A 14,142-nucleotide genomic window follows, 5' to 3' on the forward strand; every position below is an offset into this window, starting at 1 on the left:
GCTGGAAGGTCCCTATCTGGGTGATATGTAGAAAAGACCCCTGACACCAACTTCCTGGATTTCTGTAGATGTAGAGAATAAGAGTGGAGTGGAAAAGTGGACTATAAAGACACACTCGATGGGAGACAAATCGTGCACTGTCAACCCTTAGATAATTAGTGAGGCAGGCCTGAACACGGCAAACCAACTACCTGACCAAAAGCTTCCTCTTTCAGGAGAACCGAAGCCCAAGATCCACCCATGTGCCTCCTGCTCTCTGGCCTTCTCCAGTCAGAAATTCCTCAGCCAACACACCCAACGCAGTCACCCCTCTCAGACCCTCCTGAGACCATCCGAAAGAGACCTCCTCCAACCAGAGGATCCCTGCCAGGGCAATCAAAATCAGCGATATTCAGATCCACACAGCCCGAGCGACAAACCTGAGGGTCAGGAGGCCAAGGACAGATCCCAACCTTTGCTGAAAAGCATAAGTCTGAAGAGGATTTCAAGGGCGTCTTCCTACTCGCTAGGGGGACAAATGGGGGGATCTGGGGTGCATGAGAGAATGAAAGACGAGCCCAGCACAAGCCAGAAGCTGAATCCAGAGGACACAGACACATTGCTCACTGGGGCAGGGGTCTCAGGGATTATGAGAGTCACGTACGGAGAGTGTGGGCAAGGCTCCAAGGACAGGTCAAGTCTCACCACACACGAGAGGACACACACAGGGGAGAAGCTCTATGTTTGTGGGGAGTGTGGGCGAATCTTCAGTCAGAAGTCAGCCCTCGTCAGACACCAGAGGACACACACAGGGGAGAAGCCCTATGTTTGTGGGGAGTGTGGGCGAAACTTCAGTGATAGGTCAGTCCTCATCACACACGAGAGGACACACACAGGGGAGAAGCCCTATGTTTGCAGGGAGTGTGGGCGAAACTTCAATGATAGATCAGTCCTCATCACACATGAGAGGACACACACAGGGGAGAAGCCCTATGTTTGTGGGGAGTGTGGGCGAAGCTTCCGGGATAAGTCAACTCTCATCACCCACCAGAGGACACACACAGGGGAGAAGCCCTATGTTTGCGGGGAGTGTGGGCGAAGCTTCAGTCGAAAGTCCGTCCTCATCAGACACCAGAGGACACACACAGGGGAGAAGCCCTATGTTTGCGGGGAGTGTGGAAGAAGCTTCAGTCGGAAGTCCGTCCTCATCACCCACCAGAGGACACACACAGGGGAGAAGCCCCATGTTTGCAGGGAGTGTGGGCGAAGCTTCAGTGATAAGTCAACTCTCATCACCCACCAGAGGACACACACAGGGGAGAAGCCCTATGTTTGCGGGAGTGTGGGCGAAGCTTCAGTCGGAAGTCCATCCTCATCAGACACCAGAGGACACACAGGGGAGTAGCCCTATGTTTGCAGGGAGTGTGAGTGAGTCATGACCAACAAACCACACCTTAGCCACAGAAGGATTACTGCAGCCACCACATGCCTCAGCTCTAAGGGGGCCTCAGAGGAGGCCTGTGACCTGTTGCTGTCCCCAGGAGTATGAGGAGAGACTTCCCATGTGGCCCAGTTGCCAAGACTCCAATGCAGAGACCCACGTTCAATACCTGATTGGAGAACTAGCTCCCACGGGCTGCAACTAAGACACAGCACAGCCGAATAAATAAATATATGATAAATATTTTAAAGAAAGAGTGTGATAAGCAAGAATTACGTGTTAAATAGACCTTCCACTTTCATGACAGGAGAGGAGGTAGATAAACAGCAGAGGATTTCTTAAGTGTTCTGGAGATGTTCATGCCAATTGCCTTCGTGGTTTTTTAGTACTCCTCTTCTAATAAATTTTGTCTCCAAACAAATCTGAAGCCCAGACTATGTGCTCATTCCCCCCTTATCACTGACAGCAGTGGGGTCCAGTCATAGCTGAACCCCTGGGAAGGCATCATTCTGGAGACAAGTCAGTTAGGTCACTGGACAGTCAGTTCCTGGGTCCAGGGAGAGGAAAGCAGAGTGGAGTCAGACTCACCAGGGAAGGGAATTCCCTGGCCTCCTGGGAAGTCGGGCCTCTCCTCCTTATAGACCCCGACTCTCCTTTGGCCTCTCCTGGTGGCCCTCTGGTTCCCTCTGACTTCTGCAGCCGCAAATTTGAAGGCCATGTGCACCTGTGTGTCTGTTCGCGCGCGCCTGGCTCAGCATGGGCCATCTGATCTCTGCTGCTCCCTCGGGGTCATCACAGCATCTGGACTCCAGATGCGACCACAGAAGTCCAGTTCTCAGCCCTGCCCCCAGCAGCTGTGTGAGCTGGGGCAAGATGCTCAACCTCTCTGTGTTTCTATTCTCATCTGTGATATGAGGTGGGAGCACCAGCATTTTGATCTGATGCGTAAGCACAGGCGGAATCTGGCAGAGGCTGGCTGAGAATGCAAGCCACACCTTTGCTTTCCTTTTTGTTTTTTTATTCAATCGTTTTTTTATTTTTTAATAGAAGGATAATTGCTTTACAGAATTTGTTTCCTGCATGTCCTCCAGCCCCCACACCTTCCAGGTCTTCAGAGCTAGACGAGGAAGGGGCTGTTTAGGCACTGGGCTGCCCTGATGAGGGGGTGTGAGGGCAGGGATGCGAAGGGAGGCCGACCTCCCTTCACACCCCTGCCGTTCCTGCTGAGCTGGGCAGCCCCAGGGCCCCTCCACAGACAGGCAGTGCCCACAGTCGTCACCCGTGAAGAGAACAGAACCTGGAGCCGCATTTGCAGGAAATCCCTGTCTGTCCCCATCCCACCCCCACACGGAGGGTCCTTGAAGCCCACACCGCGGCTTCTCTCTGCATGGGCCTTGTAACTGTGCCCGTTCACTCTGGGCAACGCTGTCGCGACCCTGAAATTCTTAACCATGGAAAAGTTCATCCTTACACTTCCCTGTCATGAGTGAAGTCTGATGGGCCCCGGGGTGCGCTGTGAGCAGGGCAGATGCACACACAGCACGGGTCCCTGGGTGACCAGGCTGCACGAGGGGACAAGGTGGACACAAAGCCCCCCCACCCTGGGTGAGTGAGGGTGGGAACAGCACCAGGAAGCCACGCTTGCTCAGACCCGGAACTGAGCTCCGACAGAGTGGGGGCAATGGGGTTCTTAAGGTCGACCACACCTTCCCCTCTGTGAATGACCTCTGCCCTCGCCTCATCCTTCCAGAAGGGGCTCAGGAGCCTGAAGTCTGCCCGGCCACCAGAAGACACCAAGGGGAGAGTGGGCCACGGGGCGGGGGGCGGAGGGTGCGAAGTCCAGGACTCGGGGCAACGGCCCTCGGTTCCCTCCATGTGCCAGGCTTGTGAAGCGTCTCTACATGAACCGCGTCAGGAATAACCACCCACTATTATTTTCCGGTTTCTATGCTTTCTTAAAGGAACGTGTTTGTCTCTGGCTTGGTTTCCCTACAGGAAGGGAAGCTACGTAAACTCCCCATCTTCTGTGGCTTCGGGCCGGGGCCATGGGAGGGAGAGTTAGGGGTGGGGCAGGCAGAGCGGCTTCAACTGAAAAACGGTGGGGATCCAGAAACCTGCAGGGGCTTCTCAGCTGCACCTCCCACCAGAGCTGGGCCTGGAATACCCTGGAAGGCTGAGCAGTTCAAACCTTCTCCCTCCCCTCCCCTCTGTTCCCCTCCCTTCAGAAAGCTGACTCCTGGGGCCAGCGCACAACACCCCCAAATTCCCCATCACCCACAGCCCCACACAGGCCCTCCCTCACAGAAGTGGGATGACCTGGATGGTGGCACAGATGGTGTGTGACCCCAGAGCTGGGTGTCTCAGCTGACCTTGAGCAAGGGGGTTGATGCTTTACACAGCCTCCCAGCCCAGGGAGCTGCCAGCAGCCACAAGCCAGGATCTAAAGCGGAGCTGGGAGATGGGGAGTAGGGATGCGAGCTCTCTGAGGTCCCATCCTGTCCCCAGGACAGTGGCCAGGCCCCACCTGACACCATGACTGCCCTGCATGGGCACACAGGACACCAGCAGTCACGGGACGGACAGTCAGCTGCCTCCGCCGCACGCTCCACCCTGACCACGGCGGCCCCGTGGCTGTACCAGCCCCGCCTGCGTGCGGTCTGCTTGGCTGCCGGGGCTCAGGGACCCTGGGTGAGTCGGTGAGGGCAGAGCTCCAGAGGCCAAGCCTGTCTTCAGCCACCAGACCTGCCCTGCTTACTGGACTCATGAGCCCAGCCAGTATCTGAAGCCAAGGTGCCTTTGGGAGAATGACACCACAGACGCTGACCTCAGAGCTCAGACTCCTGAAAACTTACTTAACAGATTATTTATAGCCTTTTTTTAAAGGGGGATGTTGGCAGGAAGCAGGGAGGGGAATGACTCCCTTGGTGCTGTGGTTAAGAATCCACCTGCCAGTGCAGGAGACTCGGTTCAATCCCTGATCTGGGAAGACCCCACGTGCCGTGGAGCAACTAAGTCCGTTCACAACTACTGCAGCCCAAGAGCCTAGAGTCTCTGCTTCCCAACCAGAGCAGCCACCACAGGGAGAAGTTCAGCGCAGAAACGAGAGAGCAGCCCCCATGCCCGACAGCCAGAGACAAGCCCGCACAGCAGCGAAGACCCAGCAAGCCGAAATAAATAAATAACCTTGCTTTAAGTAGGAGATCGCAGCATTCTCTGCTGGTCCAGAGGCTAGGACTCTGAGCTCCCAACACAGGGGGCCACGTTCAATCCCTGGGCAGGGCACTAGATCCCACATGCTGCAACTGAAGACCCTGCATGCCACAGCTAAGGCCCAGCGCAGCCAATTAAATGAATACTTAAAAGTAAGAGGCGGTTCATCTGTCACCATAAAAAACTGCGACATTTTAGGAAAAGGAAAAAAATAAGAGCTTATTTTGCAAGTGCTCATGGTTGATTGCAAAAATTTTCTCATAATATGCAGCTGTTTAAAAAAAAAAGAAATTTAGAAAATACAGAAACTAAAACCCACCCATAAATGTGTGGGGAACACCAATTACTGCAGCATGCGGCCACCACACACGGGAACACACGTCCGTGTTTTTCCACTACAAAGAAGCTTTCAGCCTCCACCCGCCTTCCCACTGGCCTCTGATCTGCGCACCAAGAAGACTGCGCTTTGGCCTCGTGACTGGGGGCTTTCTGTTGAACTCAGGGAGGCGGAGGAGCAGGGCTGTGTGGTTGGGGGCACCGTCTGGCCTGCAGTGAGGAGAGAAGCGCGAGTGCTCCCCCTCTGGGTCCAGTAACTCCAGGGGCCTCGGGGAGCCGCCCGGGAAGAAGCCTCTCAAACACCTTCCCTGCAGTCTCCACAGTTACAGCACGTCCCACGTCTCGGGGTTCAGCTGTGGGTTAACAAGTCCTCTCTTGTTGGACAGAAAAGTGTTTCCACAGAGAATCTGCCTGGATCTGGCCTCGGTTGGTACAGATGTAACAGGCAGTATGTTCAGGGCTCAGGGAAGTTAGTTCTGAAGCTCTCTGGGTTTAGGGCTACAGCACCTCCTCACCTCCATCCCTTCCACGGTCATGGAGCCTTCTCTTCCAGAGGAAGGTGTTTGACAACATCAGCCACAAAGACACGTACTGAAGAGGAGAAAGCCCACGGCAGGCGGGCTGGGTGTTCCTGGGGGAGCAGAGGGGCCTTGGACACTGCACGCTGGACCCCTGCCCCACCGGCATCTCCTCCTTCTCGCTGGGCATGCAGCTTTCACCTGCTGGGTGCCCGCCAGTGAGGGGCCCCAAGACACCAAGCTGGGGTTGGCGATGGGGGAGCTGGATGCCAGGGAACCCGAGACCCTGCAGCAGGTCAGTGCACTGTGGACGAGGGCCGGCCTCACTGAACGGTTAGGCCCTGTGCACTCAGGACACCCTCTCTGGACGCCAGGTGGAGGGCTGCATCCCCTGGTGCCCACCTGGGTCTCAGGAGGTAGAAGAGAGACCCTGTTGACCTTCCCACCTCCTGCCCAGAGAATGGCAAAGGCCAGTTCCCAAAAGTCAGAGTAGGGTGGGCAGAGTGAGTCTTGGGTCTCACAGGGTCCCTGTGAAGAGGGTTTCACTGCTGCCTGGATCCCTGTTGGTTGGTTCTCCGTTTGTGTTGTCTTCACACCAAATCTCACAAGGATGAGGCAGTCCAGGTGCCCACAGCATCACTTGCCCAGGTGCTGACAACCCTCCTTATTTATTAAGGGCAGGGAGACAGGGTGGCTCATGTGATGCTCCCCTGGACCACAGAGGAGACCCCCCCAGGGTGTGTCTCTTCTACTCCTGAGACTCAGGTGTGCAGTGGGGGCAGAGCACTTCCAGCTGGGGTCTGGAGAGGGTGTCCTGAATGGATAGGGCCTAAATGTCCAGTGTGGATTCAGGGGGTACGGACAAGAGGGTCACGAACTGCTTTCTAAATATTTCAGACAACCACTGAGTTCCTTTTGGTTTTTGGTTTCAGATATTTTTATATGGTCCATTTTCAGAGTCTTTATTGAATCTCTTACAATATTGCTTCCATTTTATGTTTTGATTTTTTGACTGAAAGGTATGTGGGGTTGTTACCAAGTCCAAGCTCACTCTGCATGCCTCACAACAGGGCGATAAATCAGAGGCGAGGTGCTGAGGCAAGGAATATGACTTTACTTGGAAAGCTGGCAGACTGAGAAGATAGCAGACTAATATCTCCAAGAAACCATTTTATCAGCGTCTGGATGCCAGTGTCTTTCATAGAACACAGAGCTGGGAGGTGAGGAAATAAAGTAAAAATGCCACTAATCTGGCAAATATCTGGAATGGCCAGCCTCTGAGGGAGATGTGTTACTTTCTCCCTCCTATAGCCATCCACAGGTGGACAGGTCCTGGATGGAGGTAGAGGGCCGGGGTTTCCTGAGGCAGGCCATTATGTATAGACAGTATCCCTGTAGCAAACAGACCGGCAGGAAGCAAAGGTTAAAGTAAAACATCCAACATGGAGTCAGATTTTGTTCTTCCCCATAACAATTCCCCAGTGTCAGCGTCCATTCCACAATCTTATGGGAAAAGGGGTGATGAGGTTTCTAATTGCCCCACTAGTTGCATCTTTTTGGGAGTGCCCACCACTGGTGCAAGTGTGCTGAATGTTGAGATTTGTCTTTGATGTCCTTTGGAAAGTCTCTACTTCATATGGATAGACATAATAATATTTTAATACAGGTGTTGAGAGTTGTTTTATTCAGTACAGATCTTTTAGGACTTCAAAACCAGGGGGCAGCAGCTAAAGGTAAGGAACTTAGCACTTTTCTATGTGTGGGAAGATGCACCAGCCATCTCACTGAAATCATCCCCTTTGATACACACCTTACCACCTGGGACCAGCATCCTGACTTCTCCTTCCTGAGTTTCCTCGGGGATCACAGTGGGGAGTGGCTGCAGTCTGATGGCTGCTGGAAAGCAGGTATTCTTCTCTTTCCTGAGGTTCCTCAGAGCTCACCATGAGGAGTGGCTTCAGTTTGATAGCTTCGAGAGAGTAAGAGGGGGAACCTGGGTCCCCATTGAGATCATCTCAGCAGAGAGAGCAAGCACGTCCTGTGACTCCAGACAATCTTCCAACGTTCAGGGCTCAGCGTTCAGCCTGCAGGATCCACATTTGTCAGCTCAGCCACCATGCTCTGCACTTAGTTGCTATTTAGCCCTGAAACCTACACTGCAGGAGGCCCTCTAAATGTGGCGTCCTGTCCAGCAAACTCTCGGTCACACCCTCCAAGCCTGACCCAGGCCCAGCTCTGCTGAGAGGGTCCCACTGGAGACCCAGGTACCCCCTCCTGCTCTCCCACATTCCGTACCTGAGTGGGGAGAAGGCAGGGGCTGGGGGCACAGTGCCTCCAAGCAGGTAAGGCAGACGTTCTCCCATCACCCCTTGTGGTCCATCCCTGGGAGCACAGTCTAATGTCAGCTTTAGCAGCAGAGGACATGTATCCCCAGAGCCGGCCCACTCTCTAGGGGATGTGAGCTGTGAGCACTAACACAGGAAACCCCGAGTGACCTGCTTAGGCTGGAAGACTAGTTCCTGGCATGTGAGCTGAAGTCTGAAAGTAGCTTCTCATTGGGATTAGCCTTCTCCAGACGTAGCTTGGGGGCAGCAAGAGTGCAATAAGTGGCCCCCAGCTGGGGCAGCCACACAGTGCCTCTCGACAGCCCTGTGGAAACTGGGCACCAGAGTGACCAGGAGCCCACATTCACCCTGCAGATGGTTTCTGAGAGGTCCGTGACAGACTAAAGCAACCATGAGTCTGTACTCACAGCAGACAGCCTCTGAGAGGTCTGTGACAGACCAGAATGACCACGAGCCTGCACTCACCCAGTGGATGGCCTCTGACAGGTCTGTGACAGACCAGAATGACCACGAGCCTGCACTCACCCAGCGGACAGCCTCTGAGAGGTCTGAGACAGGTCAGAGTGACCACAAGCCTGCACTCTCCCAGTGGTGAATTCTTGCCTGGAGAGTCCCATGGACAGAAGAGCCTGGTGGGCTACAGTCCATGGGGTCACAAAGAGTCAGACACAAATGAACACCTGAGCACACACACATGAAACAGAAATGGACTCAGGGACAGAAGGAACAGACTGACACTCTCCAAGGAGGAGGGGCGGTGCAGGGATGGAGTGGGAGGCTGGGGTCAGCAGATGTAGCTTTTGTAAGTAGAGTGGATAAAGACGGCCCTGCTGCATAGCAGAGAATAATATTCAGTATCCAATGATAAACTATAAAAAATATTTTTAAAAAGAATGTATATATGTGTTTTAGTGTATCCCTGAGCTATGCAGCAGAAATTAACACATTGTAAAGCAGCTATACTTCAAAAAAAAAAAAAAAATACTGATGAAAAAAATAAATAAATAAAACAGACCCTAGCCAATTACAATAGACACTCAACCCAGGAGCACCAAGTCCCGAGCAGTCAGAACATGGGCCAAGCAGTCAGAAGAGGGGCCAACAGCAGACGGGGTCCCACGGCGGCCCACAGGCTGGCTGGGAGCCCTGGGCGCCGTAAGCCACAAGTGTCGCTGGAGGAAATGAGAACTCTACCCACACGACTCCCCCTCTAGCTCAAAACAAAGTGGCTCTGCTTCCCCTGACCCCTTAACTGAAGGGGCCCCGGGACGCCCTGGCTTGGGCTAGACCAGGAATGTACTGGTCAGACCCCAATGCAGGGGAGGTCTGTGAGGGCAGCTCTGGAGCGGGTGGGCCAGGATGAGCGCAGCAGCTCCGCCCCTTCCTCGAAGGTCGGAAAAAACAGAGCCCAGAAGGCCGGAAAGTGTCCTCATGGAGGGCAGGCCCCACGTCGGTGCCTCCGCTCTCTGGCTGAGGCCCAGCGCTGGCCCCCTGGGCCGCTCTGCAGCGCATTCTGCACACGCCCTGATGGCTCAGCCGCTGATCCCCAAGGAGAAGGCTTGTGATGGCAGCCATGCCCACAGGCACCAGCAGCACTGACCATCTGGCTCCCGGCCCAACAGCCAGGTCCAGCTGAGACCAGTGGACACGTGATCAGCGGTGCTCCAGGGTGGGCCCCGTGTCACCAGTAAATGGCAGTGTCACGATGCAGGCCAGCAGGACTCAGCCTGGTGGATTGCTAGACTCAGCGGGGACACACCGACCCATGAACACTCCCGGCCCTGGGTCAGGCAGAGACCCGAACAGGCAGACAACTGCAGAGAGCAGAGTCCACAGCACAGACAAGATGCACTCGTCCCCGGGCAGGGAAGGGGCCCCATCTCAGGGGGCGCCCTTGGGATCCCCCAGCTTAAGCATAAAGAGGCTTCAGGCACAGGTGGTAGGAACAGACTTGGAGCTGCTTTTAAGTCATGCAGGGCAGGACACGCAGGTGAGTGAAGGCCAGAGGGAATGTACCATAGAAAACAGAGTGTCTGGGGAACAGACGGGCTTGGGTGGATCTGAGCCCAAGAGAGCTGGGAGTCCGGACTCAGAAACCCTGTACACCTCTATCCAGTCTCGGCCTCCTAATCTACTTAACCCCCACTCTGCAGCCTGACGCCACCTATCCTGCGCATCTCCACACTCGGACCGTCCACTCATTCACAGATATTTGCTTAGCACCTGCCTCTGGCCAGGTCGTGTTCCAGGCACGGGACAGCCATGAGGAGACAGACAATAACCTCAGTCGTTGGGGAGCAGAAATTCTACCAGCGGTCAGATGCACCGCTCCTGTGGCCGAGCCCCGGCCTTGCCCTCCTCTGCCACCGGCCATCCCGCTGGAGCTCCAGGCCCAGATGCAGTTCAGTCTGAGCCTCCCCCCTCCTCCAAGAAGGCGCCTTTCTGGACTGGCCACCCGTCAGCCCCTGCCTCCCCGAGTCCTGTGTCCTTCTCAGCACAGACCACCATCTGAAACGGCCTCCCCGCCACCTGCGTGACCTCACTGTACCTGGCGATGTCATGTCCTCAGTGACGGAAGGTCCCAGCTGCCCTCACGGCTTTTTTGCTGAGTTCCCACCACAGATCCCTGTCATGGTAGCCTTGAAGGACTCTCCACGTGGGTGTGGGGAAGGGTCTCGGTGGGGCCCGAAAGAGTGGGCCCCCTGGGCCGCTCCAGTGGTCAGGGTAGACAGGGAACTCCCAGCAGTGTTTCGGACCAGCCTGCAGGCTGATCAGCTTCCTTCTCCCTGGGACCACGAGGGGGCGAGGCTCTCATCACTGCTCACGGTCCTGGTTGCCCAGGAAGGGCTGCCAGTTCCACAGTCCTCAGCACCCTGTGAGCTGTTACACATTTTACCTGTGTGATCTCAACTCCCTCAGGCAGAACGCTCTGGGCTACACACTTGGAAGAATCTACTGGAGTGGTTTCAGTTCAGTTCAGACGCTCAGTCATGTCCAACTCTTCACAACCCCATGGACTGCAGCACACCAGGCCTCCCTGTCCATCACCAACTCCCGGAGTTGACTCAAACCCATGTCCATTGAGTCGGTGATGCGATCCAACCATCTCATCCTCTGTCATCCCCTTCTCCTCCCGCCTTCAGTCTTTCCCATCTTCAGTCAGACATGACTGAGCAACTGAACTGAACTGATGCGACTCTGAATAAATGCAAGAGGAAGAAATCAAAGTCCTACCCCCTTGGTTTATCATACTGCCTCCTGACTGTGAGCCCTTCCTTCTGTGAGCCGCTAGACTCCTCAAGGGGGGCAGGCACAGGTCTTGAGGCATGAGCCTGCTGGGTTCTCCTCTCTGCCAGCTGAGAATTGGAGCCAGCTTTCTATTTCCTCCAGACTCAGTCTCCATGTTCTTTTATTCAGCTTCAGTGGGCAGAGAAGGCCAAGATTGTGGTCAGCAACAATACCACTAACCTGATCATCAGGTTAACCTGAATTAACACCACCACGCATAGCCTACTAATTAGACTCACAAGCCTACTCCTCCTTAATCAATGATACCAGCTTCAATTTCTCATTAGTTTTCTCCCACTCCCTATGGGCCCCACCACTGATTTTAACTACATGGTTATTACCCGTTATACTAACCGTCAACACCACATATTAAAAGAATCTCTACAAGAAAAATATATTATCACTGCTAGTCATACTATAATTATTTTAATTGTAACATTTACTGCCATAAAATTAATTATTTTATATATTCTATTTGGAGCAACACTAGTTTCAACACTCATCATCATTACCCAAAGAGGAAATCAAACAGAACATGTTAATGCAGGTCTCTGTTTATTTTATACCCTAGTAAGTTGTCTCCCCCTCTTAGGGATACTTGTCTACATTCAAAATACAGTAGGACTTTTACATATTCTAATGCTGAGCCCAATCAGTATCCAACTCTTGATCCAATGGTTTCATAGGGTTAGTATGCATAATTGCCCTTATAGTAAAAATACCATTTTATGGCCTCCACCTTTGACTACCTAAAGCACATGAAGAGGCCCCTATTGCAGGCTTTATAGTTCTGGCTATGCTGCCAGCACTACTAAACTTTGGATGCTATGGTACACTATGAATTAGGAATTACAATAATTTGAAACCCACTAACAGACTTCATAGGGTATCCACTCATTCTATTGTCTTTATGAGGCATAATCATAAGCAGCTCCATTTGCTTATGCCAGACAGACCTAAAATCACTCACTGCATACTCTTCTGTCAGCCACATAGCACTTTGCTAACCTTACCCGAACACCTTGAAGTGGTATAGGAGCCACAGCCCTAATAATTGCCCATAGTCTTACATCCTCTGTATTGTTCTGCCTGGCAAATTCAAATTACCAGGTCCATAGCCAAACAATAATCCTAGCCTAAAGCCTACAAATGTTCCTCCTACTAATAGAAACCTGATGATTACCAGCAAGTTAAACAAACCTAGCCTTACCCCCAACTATTAACTTGATTGCAGAGATATCTGTAGCAATATCCTTCTCATGATCAAACATTGCAATTATTTCAACAGGAATTCATATACTAATTGCTGCCCTATACTCTTTATATATACTCATTACAACACAGTGAGGCAAATACACACACCACATATACAGTATCTCTCCATCTTTTACAGGAGAAAATGCTCTCATATCATTACCCATCCTACCTCTTCTACTCCTATCCTTAAACCCAAAACGCATTCTAGGCCCCCTATACTATATACATAGTTTAGAAAAAAAACACTCGATTGTGAATCTAGTAAGAGAAGACAATACCTTCTTATTTACCACAGAAGTAGATAAGAATTGCTGATTCTATACTCCCATGACTAACAGCATGGCTTTTTCAAACTTTTATCCATTGGTGTTAGGAACCAAATAATTGGTGCAACTCCAAATAAAAGTAATAAATTAAATTTCCTCTTTCACTCTAGCCTCACTATTTATATCATCGATCATAATAACAAGCACTAACATTTATAAAACCACCACATACCCTCTATATGTAAGATTATCTCATATGCCTTCACCATTAGCTTAGTTCCAACAATAATATTCATGTATACAGGCCAAGAGATAATTATGTCAAACTGGCACTGAATCACACTAAAAACCCATAATCTATCATTCAGTTCTAAAATAGATTCTTTCTCAATAATGTGTGCTGGTGGCCCTATTTGTCATATGATCAACTATAGACTTCTCAATATGATCCATTCACTCAGACCCCAACATAAACCGATTCTTCAAACACTCCTTTTCCTTGTTACAATACTAATTCTTGTTACCACTAATAATCTCTTCCAATTACTCACTGGCTGAGAAGGAGCAGGGATTATGTCCTTCCTGCTCATTGGATGATGGTGTGGACGGCAGATGCAAACACAGCGGCACTACAGGCAATTTTGTATAACTCCTCAGTCGCTCAGCTGTGTCTGACTCTTTGTGACCCCATGGACTGTAGCCCACCAGGCCCCTCAGTCCATGGGATGTTCCAGACAAGAATCCCGGAGTGGGTTGCCATTTCCTTCCCCAGGGCCAAAACACCTCAGCGAAGCCCAATGACTGACTGGAAAGAGGAGGCAGACTGCTGGCTTGCGCTGCGTGGATGTGGGGATGCAGGGCACAGGGGCGTGGATGTGAGAAAGCGGGGCAAGGGGGGTGTGGACCTGTTTTGTATAACCCTGTTCTGCTGCTGCTGCTAAGTCGCTTCAGTCGTGTCCGACTCTGTGCAACCCCATAGACGGCAGCCCACCAGGCTTCTCTGTCCCTGGGATTCTTGGGGAACAACACTGGAGTGGGTTGCCATTTCCTTCCCCAATGCATGAAAGTGAAAAGTGAAAGTGAAGTCACTCCGTCGTGTCTCATTCTTGGCGACCCCATGGACCACAGCCTACCAGGCTCCTCCATTCATGGGATTTTCCAGGCAAGAGTCCTAGAGTGGGGTGCCATTGCCTTCTCCAAACCCTAGGCTGATACAGGTTTTATTAAAACAACACCATGATTCTTACTTAACTTCAATGCATGACACTTACAACAAGTTTTTATCCTCAGCTCAGTTCAGTTGCTCAGTCGTGTCCAACTTTTTGCGACCCCATGAACCTCAGCACGCCAGGCCTCGTCGTCCATCACCACCTCCCGAAGTTTACCCAACCTCATGTCCATTGAGTTGGTGATGCCATCCAACCATCTCATCCTTTGCTGTCCCCTTCTCCTCCTGTCCCCAATCCCTCCCAGCATCAGGGTCTTTTCCAATGAGTCAGCGC

At 52.2% G+C, this 14,142-nt stretch overlaps 1 pseudogene; it reads left to right on the forward strand.

The window, feature by feature from the left end:
* LOC122439453 overlaps window positions 1–14,142 on the forward strand; it is a 72,821-nt pseudogene that overhangs the window by 11,904 nt on the left and 46,775 nt on the right.

Source organism: Cervus canadensis, chromosome 4 (assembly GCF_019320065.1).
Source record: "Cervus canadensis isolate Bull #8, Minnesota chromosome 4, ASM1932006v1, whole genome shotgun sequence".
NCBI lineage: Eukaryota > Metazoa > Chordata > Mammalia > Artiodactyla > Cervidae > Cervus > Cervus canadensis.